This window comes from Mastigoproctus giganteus, chromosome 9 (assembly GCF_048544385.1).
Source record: "Mastigoproctus giganteus isolate SK-2022 chromosome 9, ASM4854438v1, whole genome shotgun sequence".
NCBI lineage: Eukaryota > Metazoa > Arthropoda > Arachnida > Uropygi > Thelyphonidae > Mastigoproctus > Mastigoproctus giganteus.
In genome coordinates this window covers 145,218,319-145,242,133 of record NC_143583.1, presented here as the reverse complement: position 1 = coordinate 145,242,133, position 23,815 = coordinate 145,218,319, and the positions used below count along the sequence as shown (strand labels likewise).

The window sequence follows — 23,815 nt, the reverse complement described above, 5'->3', positions numbered from 1 at the left end:
AGGAAAAATAAAAAAAAATAATAATAAAAGTAATGAAATAAAGTAACAAATACATACAAAAATAAAAAGCCACCAGGAATAATGAATTCAGCAGTCTTCATGTAGAGCCGAGTTAGGGGGTTGCAATCAGCAGTCTAGTCGTTGGAGAAACCAGAAGGTAAAGCCTGGTAGCTGTTGTTCTGTAATAAAATTTAAGGTAGACTTGGCTAGAGTGACACATGGAAAAGCAGAAGATCCAGTCGGATTGATGCCAGGATCACATGAAGAAAGGAAAAGCATATATAGTCAACTATGGTAGGTTCTTTACTAAGAAGGTAAAAACAACGTTAACCAATAAGTTCTGTTCGTGAGCAAGAAACTATATCATAAGAATAACAATTGAGTTATAAGGCAGATATCCTGATAGTAGGAAAGACGGTTAGCTGGCGGCGTCTGTGAAAGATTTCTTTTGCAAATTCTTGGAAGATTTCAAAAGTTTCCTTATTTTAAATTAAATCGCGTTCATTTCCAGGAGAAATTTGACGAGATGTAGTTAAAATTTGTTGCCGAAGGTCTTGGTAAATTGGGCAAGAATAAATCACATGTTGCCAGTCCTCGATGTCACCGCATAAGCAAGAATCTGCAGAGATGAAATTAAACTGTAGGAGCTTAGCATTCAATGATCCGTGACCTGTTATTAAGTACGATGTGCAGAGACTGAGGAAGAACCATTTCTGTACAATGTTGGAACAGGCAAGTGATATGTCAAGTATAAACGAATTAGTAACAATACCTTTAGTATACAAGGACCACCTGGATTGGTGAGAAGATTGCAGCATTTCCCCTTTTCTTTTTTTGGGTCAACAGTTGGATCGTTAGTAATATTTAGGAAGGTAATAGGTATCCCTTTCAGACACCGTTTCTTTTTATGAAAAGAAACTTAATGAACTGTGACTTGCAGGTCTTCTACTTAAAGATCTCTTGCACGAGTGCAATTTAAATCTAAATAACGTTCGCCGGGATACCAACACCCCTGATTCACCATGGAAGAGCCTGACACCTTACTGTGATCTAACCTTTACCCAGTGGGGTAGGAATGCACTACCATATCATAACTTCCAACAATTGTATGATAGTTATGCTTCAGAGAAGCCAGACAAATATAAAATACACACAGATAGTGTATATTTAATATTTATCTGACAATCATGTGGGAGCAGCATCTATTTTTCCCTCCTTCATACACACCATATCATTACCTCTTGAATGTAGTAAACTTACATTAGAGCTATATGCAATTTATTTAGATTTGGTTAAAATACGTAACCTCTCTTTATGGCTTGCATTAATCTATATACACTCCCTCAGTGCAATATCAATTATACAAAATAATGGAAATAACTTTTTGCTAGATACCAGGCCATTCTGGTATCCAAGAAAATGAAGAAGCAGATTCAGCTTATTCTACTAAACAGACTAGTTCGTTTCCACAATCTATCTCTCTGTCTAATTCCTTCTGCAGATTATAAGAACACAATCCGAAAAACGTGCAAACTCTAATGGACACACACAGATATGGAGTGCAGAAATAAATAACAAATTCCGCCAAATAAAACGTGAACCGCAAATATGGATATCACGTTCAGGGCGAAAGCAACGAGAGGAAGTTATTTTAGCACGATTACTTATTGACATACACATCTTACCCACCTCCATTTGCTCACGGACGAAAGCCCTCCTCAGTGCTCAGTGTTAAACATATTTTAATTGTTCTCCACGCTTCTCGAATGAAAGATCTTCCACGCTTCTCAAATGAAAGATCTTCCACCTTTAAAACACTGTCCAGTTTATAGAACCCTCCAACAAAAGAACACATTCTCGGAGATAAAATAAATGTCGATGAACTTTTCCTGTTGCCTCAGCGAATTCAGCTGCATTTCTGCAATTGCTCTGATTAAGCTTTCTAATGAACTACAGACTCGTTTTGACCCTAGTTGCCCCTGTGTTAGTATCTGACAGTAAAATCCTTCATCAATATCGTCAATAAATATTGAAAATAGTAAAGGGTCCAGCACTGAACCCTGAGGGACACCACTAATAGCATTACTCCAAGAAGAGCAGTGCCCATTTACCTCCTATCTTCTGCCATCCAGCCTTTCCTTTTTTCCATAGCAATAACTTTCCCCTAACACGGCTCCAATTTGTACAGCAGGGTTTCACGTGTAATAACAGAGTTCCACTTGAACGACTGCTGTATGAATTATGATTAGGAGGGAAAAAGATCTCGTAGCAGCTTAAATGTGTGATTATAATCCAACGTCAATGCAGAAGACAATTCAGCCACCTCGACTAGAAAGGAAAACATAATCAAAAATCTCGAATATACTGTTAGAAGAGAAAATGAAATACACGTAGGAAGGCCTAGTACAATTTCAGAAATTATTTAAAATCTTTCTGAACGAAGCCATAAACAAACAAAAGGCTTTTGTATTTTGCAATGCGCAGCTAATGCAGTTATGGAATGACGCTTCCAGGTAAATCGGTAAATGCGCTACCTCGACTGGCTGGACGCAAGATCATTAGGAACATTAACTATATCGACATCATTTGCAGCGACTTTGAGTTTCGGAATATTGATTATTTTCGTCGGCACGAATTCCGCCTATTCGTTTGCTCTTAGATTGAAAAAGAAAAGTAGGCGTTTCTAAACAAATGTGTCTTCCTCACAGAACTGACCACAGCAGTCTGCATTAAAACGCCCAACCCCTTTGTGTGTATTTTATATTGCAAATGTGGATACAAAAATTTAATTGCATCGTTCACCCGAGATAAACTAGGAAGAAGGATTAGTATTAGGATAAATATTAGTCAGACCAAACGATGCTAGGAAACGGACTTTTTCTGTATTATCCGACAAAAAAATAATTATTATTATTGATATAAATAAATAAAATACAACAGAACATTATTTGTTTCCAGTAAGGTAACGATCTAATTCCGCTTTGAACTTAGACAAACTCACTGCCTCTGCCACTTTGCGAAGCAACTTATCCCATAGGTGAACTTCATAAGGTCCAATCTTCTGTTATTTTATATTTGTGTCCCCAGGGTCTCGTCTCACCTACGAGGGAGAACAGATCTTCTTCATCAATTTTATTGAATCTCTTCGGCGCCTTATACATCTCAATGATATCAGCCCTTAGATGCCTAGTTGTTAAACTTTGCAATCCACGCCTTCAAGCCGTTCTTGGTACGTGCATCTATTTGCATTTATCACTAATCTGGTCACTCTTCTTTGCGGTCTTCAGACCTGAATGGTGTTCCAAACGCGGTCTAGCCATCGTCTTGTATAGAGGGATAATGACGTCCTTCCCCCTACTAGCAAAGATACAGGGGCGAAAAAAATAATGGAAACACCTAATATGAAAGTAGTGGTGTTTGTAATGGCTGCATATTTATGATCATGCAGTGATGATTTTTTGTTTGTTTCTTGAAGGTAGTATGGTGAAGGAAAGACGATAAAAGCTGATGTTTATTTAGAAGCGATATAAAAAGTACATGAAGAAAATGACCGACGTGTGTGAATTCCAAAAAGGACAAATTGTTGGTGTACGCTTAGCAGGGGCATTGGTGAATAAAATTGCTGATTTGTTTATTGTACCCAGTAAAAGTGTATCGAAGATCTATCTGCACTCAACAAGTATAGAGAAACAAAATCTGATAGGAAGAATTGCGCAGAAAATCGAAGTTGACCGAAAGAGACCGCCGGAGAATGAAAATAATTGCAGCCTAGAAACAAAACTACTGCCTCAAAATGAATGCAGAACTTAATATGAGTCCCAGCAATCCAGTTATAGCAAACCAGTTCGGCAAGAACTTCATAAACTTGAAATTTATGGCAGAATCGCTATTGCCAAGAGACTCGTTACTGGTGGTAATGCAAGAAAGAGGACGCAATGCAACTTCAGATGAATCATCATTCACAATTTTTCCGACATCAGGGAGAGTTAAAGTTAAAGCGAATGCCAAAGAAGGCGCACCATCCTGACTATCTTCTACCCAACCGTCAGACATGGAGGAGGATTAACAATGGTTTGGACAACAATATTTTGGTATTCTTTAGGTCCTATCATCAAGGCCTGACGTAGGTGAGTGGTCAGGAGCGCAAATGCAGTAGCACACGCTTTGAGTGGACGGGGGTTCAAGCCCGTGACTACTAAATACGACTAAAAAATTGTGTTTTTTTTTTGGTTCTATCATCAAAGTCTGCACGGGTGGAAAAGGTCCGAGTTCGAATCCCGTCGATGACACGAGAAACTTTAATGGGCTTTCTTCACGCCTTGGCTGAGTTAGTCGGTCTCAGACGAATAAGGTTTTTCAAACTTATAGCAAGGTTTTCCCCCAAGAAACGGGGGTGTTTTCGTCCAGCAAAACAGGCAAATCGACAAGCGAACACACGCAGTTTACAGATGGGTATATCTATATATTTGTATAGGTATAAAAACACCATGACAACTCTTAAAAAAAAAAAACTACGATGGTAGTGTAAAGGGCATCATTTCAATTGTATCTCATATTGTGCTCATCCTTCACAACGAGTTACCAGGTATTGCACTACCTCGAATAAGTAACGCTTCACTAACCGATAAAACTATTGTACTTATTCTCAGACGGCACCATTTCAAGGCTTGTTGGCCTTTCATCGGTGGGTTGTCATGTTAGCAATACCAGTGTGCCTGTCCACCCTCGATGAAAGGCCAACAAGCCTTGAAACGGTGTCGTCTGGGTGGTGGTGCCCACTGAGAATAAATAACAGTAGTCTTCTCTACTAGAGAAGCGTTATTTATTCGAAGTAGTGCAATGCCACAATATGAGATAAAATCAAACGAAGCCTTTACACTACTTATGTAGTTAAATTTATGGGTAGACTATGGTGTATTACACCAATATTATACACCAATATTATACAAGGTGGCCAAAAATTAACTTTACAACTTTCATTTCAAATAATTCCTATAAGAAAGACAAAACAATAAACATTTTAACATAAATGCTTTATTTGGACCTTGCAATTATTTGTGGAATATAATGTCAGCCAAATGCCCGCCTCTTACTGCCACACAAATGCGAGCTCTTTCAAGAGTACAATCGAGGTACGATCGAGCGGTTCCCCCGAAGAAGGAGCCAAAATTTAAGGATCGAAAAATTCCCCGAAAATTCACTGATTTGCTGTAAATTTCAAGTCGAAGAGGGTGCACCAAAAAATCTCGCACACCGCTTCTGAGGCACACACACACACACACACACACACACACACACACACACTACTTGGTCGAATTAGCGTGATGTCACAAATTACGAAATATTCTTCTAGGAAATCAAATAATTTATATCTATAACCCCCCCCACCTGGCCCTATGCGTCCTTGGCCGTAGACTCACGTTTAAAGGTTGAGAACGTCCAAAAATTGCCCCAAAATCCCGGCTATGTGATGGACGTGGTTGAAAAAAACCACTGCTTATTCAACACCTCTGGCCTTTTTTCCAGTGGTGCATCCCTCAAGCGCCTGCCAAAAATAATTGCGATATGGACCACCCATCGTTCTAAAAAGATACCATTAGGGTCAAAAAAGTGAATATGCATTACCTTTCTTGCGGAAAGAGTAGTAAAATTTATTTATTTTTATTTTTCATTTTTTTGGCGGAGGGTTATCTTTGTATTTGCAAACATCTGATTGATGGAGTGAATCTAGATCGCAGAATTCCTAACCCATGATTCATCGTACGTGATAACTAAAGATAAATGTATTCATCTTGTTCTGTTTTTGCCGAATTCGTTGAAAAATCTCCACAAATATTTGCTCGACATTGAGAACACGAAACCCTCTAAAAGGAAAACATCTAAAGCAATTGTTCAAAGTGACCTCCATTCCCTTCACCAGCAATCAGCACTAAAAATCCACGATTCCCTGACATGTCTTGTCATTTCACGACTATTCTTAATAGTTTCAGCAGCTTCCAAAATGTGATTTCTTGCGTGATATTGCGAACAAAATAACTCATGGACATTATGTGATCCCACACAAAGTAACCTGTGTGAGGTCGGATGATCTGGTGGCCATTATAGAGGGCCGTTCTGACCAATTCATCGGTTAGTGTACACTGCATTTACAAAGTCAGAAATGACACGGGAAAAGTCGGCTGGTGCACCGTCCTTCATAAATCACATCCTCTGGTGATTTCCAACGGTGTATCTTCCAATAGTTCGGGTAACCCTAATATTTCCTATCAGGTTTACTCATATTAGGTTCACTTATCATGGAAAATGAATTGTTCTGCTGGATGTAATCTACAGTGAGGAACTCTTCCCTGATCCTGAACAGTTAGGGTTTTATCAAAGATTTATGCCTGAAGAGCAAGAAGCACTCTCCTATTTATTCTTTATTCTATATTCTTATTTGCTTCTTCTCTCTTCTTTTATAGGGTGGATCCCTTCATCTGATCCTCCCCTTTCCCATCTTTTTCCATTCCACTCCAAGTTCCCATACTCTTCCTTCTTTACCCTTAACTTCATTTTTTCTTTCTTGGCTGGGATGGGGGAGTGGGACGTAATGACCAGGTGTTGCTGCTTCTCACCTGCTAAAAGCCAGGCACCGGCCTAAAACGTAACAACAGAACACATCATAACAACATAACCAACACACGACATACAAATGGCCAGTTTTTGTGAAAGCTTCAACACAAGATGTACAATAGCGGCTAATGGGGAATTGTAGGGGTCATGCGTTGTTGTGGCGGACCCAAGGGGTCCGCCACAACAACACATGAATATATATAATATATATTAGGTTTACTCGCAAGGAACAAACTCATCTACCCATGTATATTAAGTCCGTACATAATAAACATGCATGGATTGGTTTTATGATCGGTTTTCCTATTTTCCTGGACGAAAAACAACCCGAGAATTCCGGAGGAAAACCTTGCTATCATCTGAGATCAACTAACTCAGCCACGGTACAAAAAAGAACCTGTAAAAGTTCCTTTAGGGCCCGTTATTCTTTATAATATTTATGAATGATCAGCCTTTGGGCATCACTCATACAGACAGTGAACTTCTTATTTATGCGGATGATGTGAAACTATTACACAATTATAAATCTATCCGTAAATGAGTTTTATAGCTGGGAAGCTGCCAACGATCTTAATATCAAATCAGATAAATGCACAACTGACTTATCTCGACACCAGAAGATGTAAATCACTTAAACATGACTGTATAATTGACTCCGCAATTAATCTCAAACTGTAAAAGACCTAGGAGAACCATTCAGCAAAAACTGTACATTGGCTCAACATTTCAACCGAACAGTTGGAAAAGCCAGTTTATAAAAGGAAACTCCCCATCCGAACATCTAGAAGAGATATATCTTAATTTCTCACTGTCAGCAGTCCTTAAAAGGAACATCTTCTAGAACCATGGTGTCCAAACCAATCTGGGGAGGAACCAATCTGCTTCAAATATGACTGAATTAGATATGTTCCAGAAGCAAGTTAACTTCCTTCAGGAGTTGACACAACTCAGAAATTCTGTCTGAACTGCTTTCGTTTCCAGAACGCTTAAGTTAAGTTATTTATCAAATTTCCTTTCTTTCTACCTCTTTTTATAATTTATACCTAAGTATTATTCTACACTAATTTGTTATATGTATCTAATTTTTCTTATGTTCTGTTATCCTGTATCATACTCTATTATTGGCTGTGCTGCTGTGTATTACTTTATCAATAAAAACGAAAAATCTGTAGTGTCTCCTATATCAATTTAACAAATGCCATTTTGTAAACAACGAGGCACTCACCATGTAACCAGAAACCAAAGTAACAGACACGTTGATACTACTGGTATGTACTGAGCCACACTGATCACACAACTGAGTAATTCGAATGATTCATGTAGAAGAACAACACTACATTCATACAGTAAAATATACGGAAAACATATATACGAAACTACACTACATGTCGATGTTGGTTCGCATGTTTTGAACTGTTTAAAGCCCGTTTCACACAGTCATATTTTTGTGACATCAATTTGAACATAAAAGTATTTTACAGTCTTACGATTGTTTTGTAATTTGTGATTAATGTTTAATATCTGGGAAATAAAGACTTCGAGACATGACATATGTTTATAGAGACTTTATTCTCATTTTTAGCTTAGAATATGTTCCTAAAATTGTTCCATGTAATTCTGAAACACTGTGTATAAGAAACGAGGAAAAATAATAAAAAAATGTCTTTTTTAAAATTTTTTCTGGAGGAATGAAGCGTGTTGTTGTCGTTTCAAGGCATCAGCAACTTAGGAAAAAGCCCTAGTCTCTCTGCCTGCGATCGGTTAACTAGTTCCATTGAAGAGGACTTCATAAATATCTGCAGTGTTGATGTTCATAGATACGATATACTGACGCCTCGTGCACGGCCTTAGTTGCCTTTGAGTAAATTTAAATAAAAAGGAAAGTGCTGAAAATCTGAAAAAGAAAGGCTAAACTCGAGATTTGTTTCAGCAACAAAAGGAAGAGAATTCCCCAGTCTGTGCTGATATTTTGAAAACTGCAATTAATAACATGTTCTAATTTATTTTGTGTCAAAAGAAATAAGGCTACGAAGCGTCAAAGTGTTATTCATCACGCTGAGAAAAAGGCTTCATCCTTTGCAACTGGGCACACTTAACCCTGGATAGACTACTGCGATTACTGTGTTCAGCTGCTACTACTGATGTCCAAAAGTTAAACAACAAACACTAAACACGAAAACCAAAACAAAGTATTGGCAAATAGTGTTCAGGACACTGTACGAGATTTAATTAGACAAAAGTTGATAATTTAAGCTCAATGAGTGGGAACGAACCCGCTCAAAAACTAAATATTTTACAATATATTTTATTGTAACATTTGGCGTCTACTAACCGTTAATAATTTATTGACAAAGGAGAATACAAAAAAAGTACCAAGACATGAAACATTAAAAGTCAGTTTTATTTGATTTATTTTATCGCAATTGTACCAACAACGACCTAATAACAGTGAGCCCAGTGCGTAACAGCTATAAAGATCTTCGTTTTGGATAAAAGTATAAAGATCTTCGGCTCCTGTTATTGTGTAAGAACAGGGGCCGAAGGTCTATTCTTTCCTTTCGAGCACTTTCTGAGCATTAATCAAAAGTCTATGCTGGACCCATTGAGAAGAAAGGAAAATTCTATTAGACGGATTTAATTTTCCTCGATTCATCATGTCAGATGCAAAATTTTAACTTCCGCATAAGGGCCACTCTAGCTCATGGGAATATTTGGAATAAAGGGAAGGAGCAACGATTGAGAGTGTTCCAATGCCTGTACTGTCCAAGGGCAGACAGGTCGGATTTATACGTACTGACTCCCCACGAGCGCCGAGGCGAACATAGGAAATCAAGAAAATCCCGCGACCATTGAAAGCTGGGGGGACGATACTCGTCTCAAGGTTGCCAGCATAATCCTACCCCAAAAATAAGGAGGGCAAAAAAAAAAGTTAAAAAATTAAATTAAATTAAAATAATAAATAATCCTGCAACACCAAGAAGAGCCAACAAAGAGCCCAGTTTAGCACTGCCAGTGAAATATTTCACCTCATTCACTGTTATTGTCATTCACACACCTGAATCTATCAGTATAAAAGGAAGAGATAAAAGAAGAGCAAAACAAACAAACCAAAACTGAGATAAACTCAGTACCAGCAAAAAATAAATAAATAAAAACAAAAAATATAATTAAAAATAATTAAAATAATAAACAATAATAACTAATAATAAAAAGACCACACACACACACAATTTACAGACAAAATACACAAGAGTAGACGAGGTAATTCTCAGGTGGCCCTATATAAAGCTTTTATTTTATTTTTTTATTTTATCTTTTAATTTTTTTTTTCTTAGCTGTATTCGGTTTGCTCGTTTATGATTAAAAAAAAATCTTAATTTCCAGGAGAAGTTAAAATGCGAAAATGGTGCAGATTGATACCGAGCCGTTTCCGCATAGTATGCGCAAACAGTGACGTTATCCACTGTACTAACCGCGAGTATTGAAAGTTGTAAGACTGGTTAACTTTAAAGGAGAGTAGGCAGATTATGTACAATAAATATTTGATTACTCGTATAAAGAGTAACGAATCAGTCAAAGCTTAAATGTAGTAAGCAACAAAGTGCCATTGGAGAAAAGCGAGTTTATAGGAGGTGAAAGCTCATTTCACAGTTCAGAAATTTAAGTGAATTCCACGATACTAATTTAGGAAGGCTGGTCCTTCGTGTGATGCCTTCGAAGACATTTTTTCGTGCCAATGAATAATCTACTAACACGGCGACGCTGTAAACATTATGAAGAGTCCTCATTTCGCGAGTTCTGTATGCTTAAATGGTTCAGCTTTCATTGTAGAAAATGCCAATTGCAAAGCACGAAATATAGACTCTGAGGATTACTTACAAGGTACCTTTCCAAAATGAAGAAAAAGCAGAGCAGCAGATGCCAAGACCTTTGCCAATATTGCATGTTAAACGATTCCGGAAACGTAACATTCATATGTATTCACATAACTCTTGTGCATTTATCATGCAGGGAACAAATTTTAAAGAGGCCCCTCAGTTACCCTCAACTTTACCAATTGCTCATCCTCGAAACAGACTTTTTTTCTCCTACAATACGATCCTTCCGATATTTGCGGCTCTAAAGTAAAGAAGGCATTATGCATTTTTGTTTATTTCTCTGTATAATTTATGCACTGCATCTTCAAGCAAAAGTGCAATGAAAACAAATACTACTTGAATGCACACATCGTTTGGCTAAACTATCTCACACACAGAGAAAGGTGTTTCAAAAGGGAAAAAGGGAATTTACCCCACAGTAATACTGCCGTTTCGTGTACAACTGCTAATGCCTCCTTCTCCAAAAAAAAAAAAAAAAAAAAAAAAAAAAATAACAATTTCTTTAATAAAACTTCGGTTTCTAAAACCAAGTTACAGCAAAATATGACCTAATAACCGCAACAACTCACGCAAAGCTGTCAAAGCAGAGCACTTTCAGCCGATCTAATACAGAACATTGTCAAATATTATTTAGGACATTTATGAATTAATATTGCACGATGATTAATTACGCAAAAGTTGGCAATGTAAGCGCAGTGAGTGGGAACGAATTGGCCCAATTTCTCCAAGAAAAGTAGCACTATGGGCAAGAGCATTCACATGAGATAAGCCAGGTCCGCATATTCTGTAAAGATCGGCTTAACAGAAAGAAAGTGCTCAAGCAAAAAATTCTGAGACTCTCACTGTAATATGGGCACTCTGTAAAACTTAGGCAAATGGATACCTGACGAATGCAGCTGGTCTATTGTGAGATCTTGTTTGTATCAAGACATCTGTCTTCGCGGTAGCACAGTGGTTATAATCACTGGTTCTAGTTGTTCACCACCTTTCCTACCTTCAAATCATCAGCAAACTTGGACAGCTTTCCCTACAGTCCCTTTTCAATGGCCTGCCCTGAGGTATGTCAATTTATGACTACCCTCTGTTCTCCTATTTTTTTTAGCTAGCCATCCCTTGATCCAAAGAAGGGTCTTGCTATTACCAATTTTTTCCAGTTTATATAAAAGCCTTTCAGGAAAAACCGCATCAAAAACATTACTCATGTGAATGTAAATAATTTCAAAGTCGTTTCTTTCGTCCAATTATTTTGACTTCGTCACAATAATTAACTCAATTAGTCAGGCAGAACTTCCCCTTCAATAATAAATGCTGTGATTCATTAAGGATATCATTTCTGTCGAGATAGTGCTGTACTGTATCCTTAATCAGAGACTCCATGAGTGACTCTTACCCAGCGCCGAAGTCAAACTCACTGGTCTGTAGTTGCCCATCGCGTCTTTTCTCGCCTCCTCTGTGGACTGGGGAAACAATTAGGCCTCCGTCACTCTATGGGATCATCCCTAAGTCTAATAATGATGTCATTAACATTCTCAATGGGATAATGCATGGCATGCAGCCTTTTTTAGTGTAACAGTGTGGATATCATTTAGTCTCGGAGTCATATCTTAGCTCAGTTTCAGTAGAGTAGGTTTACCCATAGACTCCTCTCCGAGATTGATATACAGTATTATTTAATTTTCAGCAATTTGAATTCTAGCCAGTGTTACCTTGTGACTGAAACTATCCTGAGGTATATCCATTTATGACTACTCTCTGTCTCCTATCTTTTCGGCCCTTGATCCAAAGAAGCCCTTGATCTGCCCTTGATCCAAAGAAGGGTCCGCTATTAATCCTAATTTTTCAACTGTGAAGGTAGTCGAAAAAATACCTTACATGAACAACCGAAACTGCTGTAGACGTTAGTACTTTTCATCGCGCTATAATTTCTCTGTCATCTTTCTCTGCTCTATTAAACTGGCTAGCATAAGCTGCCATAACTCCCTTCCCTGATCTTAAAGTTCATTCCTTTGCCTTTAACAACTCTTTCCTCATCATTCAACTTAGAACTCCATGATCACTCCTGCTAATGATTCCTGTACCATCAGCCCTATGATCAGGTCTAGAACAATCTTGCCCCTACTACTTTTCCTGACATGCTGATACAAGTAACCATCATCTAGAATTCTGGATGATTTAAAAATTTGTTCCCATGGTGATTTTTCCTTCCTACTTGCTCCAATCGGGGCAAATTGAAATCCCCCATAATAAGACATTCACACTTACTCGCCCATTCACTTCAGTATTTGCATGTAGAAGCTATTGTCATAATCTTCACAATCTTCTAGTGCGTAGACGACTCCACTCTCATTATACCTCTGTTCTAACTAACACTGGTTCTATACTGAATGCGTAACTTCTGTTATGTTTACATTAAACTAGTTTCATTGAATTAGTTTTTTTTCCTTTTTATAGTATACAACTAATCAGTATCATCCAGTGCTGTATTTTATACCTTTTCATCATTACAAAGGTACAATGCATCGAACTCTAATTCATTCCGGATATTCTTGTGGAATTAAAATTTGGACCGAGGCCAATAGAAGCTACTTAATGTACGTGCACACCTGAAACTGGAATTCTCAAATAATCAATCATTCTTTGTAATCAACATTCTTCGGATACTCCTGTTTGAATTTTCATGCTTACAGGATCACTTCCGAATAATTATATTAAGTATAAGAAGGAGTCCGACATATGATGATGATGATGCGTATTAATAAATTTAAATTAATAAGGATTCAGATCTGATTTTTACAAAAGACTGTTTTCTCTTTCTTTTATTTCAACAGAATTCGTTTATTTTAAACTTTGATAACAACCCGATTATTCTGGATATTACTTATCTTCAAGCTATTCTTGATTGGTTCTGTAGACGATTTCTTGGCGCATCAATCGTTATGGCTACAGTGCATCGGTTTGTAGGGTATGCTAATTTATATGGTCTTTGCAGTATGATTTCTGTAGGGTCTGCAAATCAGTTTATGCGCTTCACAGTCCTATTTACTTGTTGTGCAGGCGGAAAGCCAAATTCCTCTACTAACTATTCGAAGCCACTATTAAAGAGACCTTTCAAAATTTTCCCACTCCCCGATGTCCCACAGTCCAAGCGGTAAATAATGAACCTACAAGTACTTCACAGAAACCCAATTCAGCCACAGTTTTTACAGTTTCGAAAGAAATGATTGGACTTCCATCTCATGCTTTCTTTCTTCGGCATAATTGTCTATTTCTCATTAATCAGATAACCATAACGTTTAACCTCTATGCTATATCATAATTTTGATATTCTTTTTAATGCAATTAGAAAGTGAAATTTCTAATTTCATTTAAAAAATTGCGCCTTTTTTCTCGTTTTTCTTTCAGCAGGGCTATCCAACTTGGGTTACAAATACTTTGTTGGTATTGTTAAACAGAGAAATAAATGAATCAGGGTTTCATTTCTATATACTTCTCCAATTTTCCAGCAGCATTCTGAGACGTTCTTTAAGAGAATTGCTCGCTTTCAGTATGTTTATTATATTGAATTCATAGAATATATGCTGGTACAGAAATCAAACAGTTTTGGAACTTTATACTGGCTTGATCAAAAGATATCCTTAAATGATTTATTAAAACAAAAAAAAAAACCCAATAATAGCCGAGTAGTCAATAAAAATGGGGTGTATATATTTCAGTTAACTTTGGTTCGAGCCCATGTCATCGCTAAATACGGTTAAAGATTATATTCTGGTCAAAATTAGCATTAGCATTATTTTCAATAGTTATCTGTGTTTTTCTCATCTATCTGAGCCTCATGCCCTCGGATAGAGTGCATATTATCAGACAATGACAATGTGTCACATGCATTCAAGTTTTTACAACTAATTAATTTAGATATATATATATATATATATATATATATATATATTTTTTTTTTTTTTATGAAAACCCCAAACACGACAGTTATTAGAACCTATAGTACTTAGTACCGTGCTTGCTTGGGTTGGAGGATGAGAAGACGAAAGAAGATATTTGTTGACATTGGACTTGAACTTCTGTAGATTGTAATATTCACGAAATACGTATGAAGGAAGGTTGTTCCAGAAAACGGCAGTTGAATGAATAAACGAAGAAGATGAAAAGTTTGTGCTGTGAGTTTGAAGTTGGACAGTAAATGGATGTTGGTTGGTGGCTGCACGTGTTCGGACTATTTTGAAAGATAGAGCGAGAATTATAGAAGACAATTCAGAAGAACAGTGCCCATGGAAGTATCTGTAGAAGAGGCATGCAGCAGAAACAGTACGTCTATGAGAAAGCGAGTGGAGAAACTCTGTTAGAGATGAATCATTAATTAACCTAACTGCCCTCTTCTAAATGGAATCAAGAAGCCTGAGAGAGGTTTTGGGGGCACCACCCCAGATGTGGGAACAATATTCCATGGCAGGGCGGATTTGCCATTTATACAGAGTGAGCAGCTGTTTGGGAGAAAAGTAACGCCGAGAGCGAAAGAGAAAACCAAGTTTTTTAGATGCAGAGGAAGCAATATTTGTAATGTGCTTGTGCCAAGAGATTAGAAGTCGGGTAATCCCCAAAAGAGATATATCATTTTGCCTAGAAATCGGAGTGTCACTAAAGATAAGCATAGGAGCAGAAGAATCCTTTTTGCGAGATATAAGACAAGAGGAAAAGAGTGGGGGAAAGAACTGAACCTTGGGGGACACCGGCATTAGTGGAGAAGTTAGAAGACAGAGAGCCATCTACCATCACCCTCAGTGAGCGATCAGAGAGAAAACTGGATAACCAATTACTAAAAACAGTTGGCAAACCATAAGATGGAAGCTTGTTTAGAAGACCTTTATGCCAAACACGATCGAAAGCCTTTGAGACGTCAAAAGCAACTACTCGTGTTTCACCGAACCTTTCCATTGAATTTGTCCATAAATGAGTAATCTGTCCATACTGGCGATCGTTGATCAGACGGAAGGTTTCCAGGTAGTTTAAGTGTTGGCGGTTAATTGATTTCTCCATTACTTTGGAGCACAGGTTTTGCGAACAAGTGGAGAAATACCATCGGGACCTGGAGCTTTCTTAGCATCAAGATTCGTCAAAATCCTTCTGACATCCTTTTGACGGAAGACCACAGGAGGCATTGAATGGAGCGTGTTGGGAATGGTGGGAGGTGTTTTACCAAGATCATTAATACATGAGTTGGAAGAAAAATGGGATGCTAGCAGGTCAGCTTTATCCTTGGCTGAAGTGACAACAGAACCATCTGGTTTGGACAGAGGTGGGAGCAGAGATGTGCAAAAGTTGCGGCCAATAGCTTTGGCAAGAGACCAGAATGCTCGGCTACCATTAGGGCAAGAAGCAAATTTTCTACTCTTAGCCTGTTCAAACTCTACTTTGGACTGATTAATAACTGCCTTACACCCTAGATATAATTTTATATAGGGTGCGTAATTGTTTTATATGTTACAACTCTTTTATATTTTATATTCTTTTATACACGAGTGGACAGAAATCATGGGATACCTATCTAGTAACGGGTAGGCCCACCTTTCGCCTGGATAAGGCCACTCACAGGCCAGGCATTGAGTCCACTAGTTCACGAAAGCCTCCACAGGTATTTCCATTCATGCTTGCTGCACCGCTGTCCATAATTCCGTCGCATTCCTGGGTGGAGGATCCAAAGCTCGACCGGACCTTTCCACAGCATCCCGAAGATGTCCGTGTCCATTGAACACGAAGGCCATTCCATGGTGGTAAAATCTGCGGAATGCTCTTCAAACCATTCTAGTCACCACAGCTCTGTGGGAGGCGCATTTTCCTGCTGGAAGAGTCCATTGCCTTGTGAGAACAAGATGACCATGTAGGGGGGGGGCAGGTGGTCTGCAAGGATGAACACGTAACCTGGACCGTTCAGAGATGCGTCTAGACTCTAGACGTACCAGAGGTCCTAACGTGTATCAGTTGAACAAGCCCCAGACCATTACCAACCGTCCACCTGCTTGAACAGTTCCTTGTTGACATGACGGGTGCATAGCTTCGTGCAGTTTCCGCCAGATATGCGCCCTCCCGTCCACTCGAAATAACTGTAAACGGGACTCATCAGACCCAGAGACCCGTCTCCAATTATCCAAGGTCCAGTGCCGATGTTCTTTCGCCCAGTTGAGGAGTAGAGTCATGTGTCGTGGTGTTAGCGATGGGACTCTGATGGGTCGGCGGTGCCATAACCTATTGTGGCTAATGATTGTCTGGCGGTCTTGGTGGAGACAGTTCTGGCACCTCCCTCGTTAAAGTCGGCGATGATTTGTGCCACTGTCGCTCTCCGGTTGGCTGAAACAATTCGAGACAGATGTTGACGGCTACGTTCATCCACCACCTTTCTCCGCCCACAGCGCTGTCCACGATGAGATGTTATTTCGGAAATGGCGTATTCTCGATTTACTCTTGATAATGTCGAACGGGGATAGTGCAATTTCTGGAGCACATCCTCCATAGAGTGACCCATGCGTCGGGCACTCACTATCATCCCGCTTTCAAAGTCGGTTAACTCACGACGTTTATCCATAGCGACATCGAATTACCGTGTACGTCGTATACCTGCCAAGCGGTGGATTCGTCCACTAGCGAGAGGAGTGAGAACGTCGCGTTGCCCAGGAACCAGGTATCCCCCTGAATTCTGTCCTTTCAGTGAAATACATTAATTGTTTGTACTATTTTTTATTCTTTTTGATTTGGCGCACTATAACCTCAGGCCGTGATGCGCCAACGAACCAAACAACCAACTTATGTGATCATAATGAAGAGCAGTCAGAACCTGATTATTATAAGTTGTATGCAAATGAAAGAGTTTTTTGCCTTATCTATTTCGTAAGTGATATTACCATCGAATATGGCAATCGAACTTGCCATGTCGAACAAATTAGTATCGTTCGCTTTTTATGAGCTAAAAGCCTCCATCCAATGGCGTTCCACAGAAAAATGAGTGCAGTGTATGGAGAAACATTCGTGAAGTTAGAGTACTGGGTAACATACGCTCGTTTATGAGGAAGGTCGAATAAGAATTCGTTACAATTTCTGCACGGGCGAATATTTTATGTGGCGTTTACACGGGACATTGTGCAAGATATCCTAATCTATAGGAAGGTTGAGATACGATAGATCTGAAGGCAACTGTCTAAAGTTGCTTTCGAACCCATATACTAAAAAAATGAACCCATGTAAGAAACATAAAAGCAATTTGTTTTTATTTTTATGTTATGTTTATTATTATTTTAGTATTACTCTGGCAGTGCCATGGTCACTGGTACTTCACAGACAGACAAAATAATAAAAAATAACAAAATGACAAAATAATAATAATTTTTTTAATATATACATATATATGTTATTTTTGAAATTTTGTTATTTCTGTCATTAAAGAAACAACTCTGCCAGCAACTGTAAGATCTTTGACAGTAACTTTTAGAGCGTCGAGATTAATTCTGAACTTGGAGCAAATGACTTTAGGGAGAATATTTGCACGCATATAACCTCAGGCATCTTGAAAAGCGAGTTTACTTTGTGAAACTGTTATGGCTTCCACTATAAATTTCCACAGGCTACAGTTCAGGGGTGAGACTGTCTCAAGTGCGTAATAAAAATAAGTCTTAATTTTTCATTATTCGATTATCCAAGTTTTGCCAGTTCATGTTTCTCTATGGCAGGATCTGTACGATTGATGACATTACTCTTACATCTGTCGAAGCCTGCTAAGATGTTATATTTTTAGAATTTAATTTCAGATGTAACAGTTGACGTACAAGGAGACCATAAATAATTTGTTCGTGGTACAATTAGATACACAGCTTGCTCTCTTCGTCAGAAATGTCTGAGCGAATCTACTTCAGAGGACTGAACTCGTTTGCCCGTTTCATGGGCTGTTGTACATTGCTTATCGCAGATGTAATCTTTTATACATAAAGTTCGGAGTCTTTCCTTTAGGCGCGAAGCACCTATTCTACTACGTATCTCTGATGTATAAATCAGCCAATTTTTTTCATAGACTCGCCGTACTTGCTGAGATTTTTCTGTTGTTGCTTGAATGAATGCAGTTATAAATCCACTTTTCTCATCCTCATTGCTGAACTAATTATTCCTTACATGGTTCGTTAATTAACGCTGCCAGATTAATCAATTTGTTTCTAAATGATGTTTTGCATTTTTTTTTAAATAGTACACTTCTTAATTTTCTCTAAATTGTACATGATTTTTTCCGGCTTGATTCTACTGAGAAGTAATTCTGAAATTCTGAAAAATTCTGAAATAATCCATTAGTGCTGTTCTTAGATACAGTAATCTTGACATTTTTATTTAATGCTTCGATCTCTACCTTTGTTAATGAATCTCAGTTTGTCCAGATGTTGTAAATTGTCTTAAACTATACGATTTTATTAATACTTTAATGAACATACAACTGTCGACGAGTGCTGGTATTTTTAGACATTCTGTTTTTGTATTTGTTACTTAACTTTTGGACAATAGTATGATTGTGCTTCTACGTTTGGAAATTTTATCCCAACTCAAAGTTCTCAATAAAAAATCTCTTCTAACAGCTGAACAATTTTATGCAATTCTCATCTGATGTTAAAAATGAACCCGGCGATAAGCCATTGAGTGTTAATCTACTTATATAATGAAGGAAACGTATAGCGTGATCTCTCAGAAGACAAAGTACGGCATATATCATAACATCTTTCTGTACAGACGACATAAACCCTTCTTCTCAAGCCATCTAAGCACGGTAATCTAGTTTATAGTTTTCTGACCCATTTCTGAATTCTGCAGAGGAATGTGCGCATCGATTTCCATCCAGCTGACGTCAATATTAGGAAACTGAGAGATTAGTTCTCCAGTTACATAACATAAAATATCAGCGAGCGGGAAAATATTATAAAGCAGAGGACCAAAGAAGTGAAACAGACACGTGTATTGCGCTGTCAGCCGAAGAGACATTCGGCCGAATGCAACTCACGGTTCAATGGTTCGCAACTTCGGGTTCGTAGCATCTCAGCAAGCGTCCTGTTAACTGACGTCGTCATAAACACGCTAGTCTGAGAGAAACACGACCCGTTGCGAGAAATGTGCCTTCGTACCCACTCTCGAGATGGGTTGTAGCGGGAAAATGATTGTGTTGGTCGATATTTGAAGGAGAAATTGTCAGGAGTCTGCGAAATTAGTCGTGTGCGTGTATTAAAGGAAGGCGAACAAACATGACTGGCGAAAAACAGTTCGCAAGCGGGCGGTGATGTATTACGGCTCAACAAGGAAAGGGATTCTTCTCGTGTTGCCAACTAAACTGCTAAATGTGTCCATTTAGCATGTATGGGGATGCCGGAACTCTTAAAGCATTACGAACATCAGTCATGGGAATCGACGCATTTTAAGGGCTAAATTTAAGTTAAAAATGTATTCTTTTGAAAATTTCCTCTCCTCTTTCACACTATTTGTACATCTATCGTTGTTTCTATAAGTGCCTCTTTTAAGAGCCATTGTCGTTTTTCCTGCACACTTTAGAATTCTTTCAGCTCCCTATTTTAATCGAAGAACATCAAAACCTGGGAGAGCAGCCAGCCAGCCAACCACTGAGGGACGTTTTGTGGCCATAGACAAGCTCATTCGATACATCTTTATGTATTCTTAAATTTTCTAATCTATATTTCAACATTGTTAGTAGTTGCAAAATCTTTAGCTTTATCTGTACGGACATTCAACTTACCAATTCGCATTACATCGGCTGGTACAGTTGCCGTAATACAAGAACAGAAGGAAATCGTCCCTTGACGAAGGTCTCCAGTTCGCTCATCCATCTTTTATTATTTTTACAAACTTAGGCAAGACATCGCTTCGGGGATATAGGCTTTTATATGCGTGGCTGCAAGAGAAATGTCTTTAATTTTATCTCTTCCTATTAATTTCGTCTCTACTTATCACGGAAGGATCCTTGACCCAGTAAGATACGAAAAGAAAGCTAGCCTAAGGAGACCTGGAGGTTACGACATTCTCGCGTTTAAAACAAATTAATTTAACGCAATATTCGGCTTATTCGATTTTATATTTATATATATTTGAGAGGACGGTGTAAAGTTTAGCAAATGCTTTTATACATGACATTAAGGACCCAACTCTGCATACGACAAGGTCATTAATAAGTATGTTTCCTCACCACTGTGCTTTAACTGAACAACTGTTTTGTAAGAATGCGACTGGACATTGCTTGATACACCTCATGTCTTAAACTTGACTCCCACTGATACCATCATTGTGTCCCTGGTTAAAACATGGTCGTTCCAATAATAGTAATGATGCCATTATTGTATCTTTCGAAGAAATAAGAATGTTTCATGTTCACATTCACGTGACTTCTCAATGAACGTAGCAATTAAAAAGGGGACTGAGTGATCTCAAGTAGCTTCTGAAACGTGCGTGGGTGATAAGATCAAAAGAGAGAAATTTCCAAGAAAACTGCCATTCCGCAGTTAACACGATAGCGTGTAGTTCAACAACAGGCACGAGATGGGCTTGTTCTTGAGCTAAAACCTCCCCTCTAACTACATGGTGCGGGGGAACACGTTCACTAAATATCTAATGAAGCGAACAGCCGGACCTTAATACCAGTATATATCCAGACCTTATCTTAATAGCGGAGTTTAAGAGAAAAGTAACTTCGTGACCCCGGTCATTCTTCTAACGGGTTCAGAGTTACGGTTGCAAGAACGACTTTTAGCTTCAGTAAAGAAATATTTTGACAGGAGAAAGAAATGAACAGTAGCGTACTTGGCTCATTTGTCCTGCGTGCGGATATTGCAAGTTGGACAGTGAGCAGTTAAAGTCAGGTGATTTAAAACAGATAGACGGCAATGACATTCCTTCAATATAATCGCCGCAGATCTATATAACTTTTCCCCACAGCTGTGCTGAGGAGGAGTTTCACCTGGAGAATGGTTTTAAGAGATTTACGCGGAAAGGTCTTTCAGTTTGAGGTCGCAGGGAGCTCGTATCAGAGGGGGGAGGGAGGGATTATGGTTATGCTCCAGTAGTTTTCAGTTTCATCGATTCAGAATTTGCTTAGCACATATCCATATATTCAAAAGTTCCTTCACAGGTGTCTAAATTTTACCAGACTAGCCTTTTATTCTTCTTTGGAAAAACAAAAGTAGCAACGTCTGAAGAACGCTGTCTTATTAAACTTGAGAAAACCTCTGCGTCTTGTGATCTCGCATATGTGCAGAAAATCCTCCAAAATGAGTAACACTGTATTCTGATCTACCTTAACCTCTAATTTCATTGACCACTCGTCCACCGTCGTCGACTCGTCCTCGTCCAAAAGAGATACAATAAGTTGCACGTTGCATTCTTCAAATGCGGACTGACCAACACGAGACTCATCGTGCACTCCGTCACAACTGGATCGAAAGTATTTCGATCCAGTTGTAACGTTTTGCTCATCTAACAATAGATGAACGAAATAACAACGATCTATATACGAAGGCAGCTCATTTAAAACAAATTAGACGCTTGAAAGTTTTCATTAGAGTGGGGGAAACTGACATGAATACTCTTTACCATAACAGAGTTGTTAACATCTTGCGTACTCCTGGTGAACAATTTTTAGACAGCTTACCAGTCAGTATCTAATTTCCCCTACATGCACAGACCAGATTTTAGTATTTTAGTATTTGAGGACTCCCGGGTTTGGGCAGCCTCGGAGCGGAAGTGCTGACACCCACCAGTGTTGCACTTCACTGGTGGGTGCAGGATGATTGTGTTTAACTGCACAGAATGAGATAGTGAACCCAGGCCCGGCTCCTTGTACCAGGGACGGGAGCCGGGTTGTGTTTGTCTATTTGATGGCTGTTCCCTGGTGGTAGAGTGGCCTAATACCCTTACAGGCCAGGCCAATACGGGTGAGAATTTTCTTTGTTTTTGGTATATAGGTGGAGATAGGCGTAAGCCTGGGTGCCACCGACGACAAGATTATACATATATAGCATATTTAACACCAAGCCTCGTACATATTCTAATCACTAGCTACGTTCTCATTACAACCATCTGGTACGCTTAAGCTAAGTCTGATGATAACACATAAACAGGGGAACTTTCCCACTTGAGTTTTAAATGAACAAGCGCCTATGATTTATTAATTTATCGTTCATTTACATTTATTCCAAACGCATTAAGCTAACAAGAGCAATGCAAATGTCATTAGCATGGATAGATAGATGTTCACTATACTTCCCATATGTGCGTTTTCTATGGTTGTTTGGCTGCTTCCGGGATGAAAAACACTAAGATTTCGGGAGAAGAACTAATACAACTCCAGTGAGACTAACCAGGGGTGAAAAGTGTATAAACTCTCCTCCGTTTCGACTGAAAGTATTTTTTAACTTAAATTGGTGACTAGAATCGAATCCAGATCTTTCCACACTGTGTGGTACAGCAGATAGCCACTGCGTTGGCCTAAAAGGCTTCGCAGTAATCTATTCTTTCCCTACTTGTTATACTAAGAGACAGAAAAACTGTAAATATTAATATGACTATTTATTTCAAGTCCAGTTTATTGATTTTTATATTGGTCGCTTCCATATTGTTCCTGATCTCAAACATTATTGTGAATCTGCAAAGGCGTTTCAGTTATATTTTGTTCATTTGTTTAGAAACGCCAAAGATACCACATACTATTTTTCAAATTTCTGTTTTCGCAGCACGTCACGTACTATCATTCTCCGAGGGTATTGCTTACTTACTCCAATAAATCCTTTAAAATTCTTAAATTCTATATTTCAGAACTCTTAAAGTTTGGTCTGCATTCGTGCGGATAATCAACGTTTCAAAGATAAGCTAGTGCTCACACAAACGCAATAAAAAGACAAGAAAAAAGCTGCGACCACATTGATGTCTGTTTCCCTCTTCCAGCAGAAATGTAAAAATATTACAACTGTATGATGAACGTCCATCGACAGAACTTCTGATAACCCAAATAAAGATCATGGGCAAGTTATTGAAGACATTAAAGGATGACATCTTCCTCCAGTTCCTTTTCAGCAAATTTGCTGAAAATTATGTTTTTAAAAAGAAAGAACAAAAATATCTTGTCTCTTTATAAATCTTCCAAAATAAAACGACTGCTACGAAAACAATCCTAAGAAATAAAGTTTTTAAAAATGTCTAATAAATTTTTTAAATGGTTCAGCGCCTTCTTAATGAGAGAGAAATGACGACCGTATGTTTTCAATCCATTATGTCCTTCAGTATCATTAGGCATC

The 23,815-nt window shown here is 38.4% G+C and overlaps 1 protein-coding gene across 1 annotated transcript in view; it reads right to left on the bottom strand.

Moving 5' to 3' along the window:
• Nucleotides 1-23,815, bottom strand: part of LOC150080794 (rho GTPase-activating protein 100F-like) — a 172,117-nt gene that overhangs the window by 21,393 nt on the left and 126,909 nt on the right. The gene's annotated exons all lie outside the window — the stretch shown is intronic.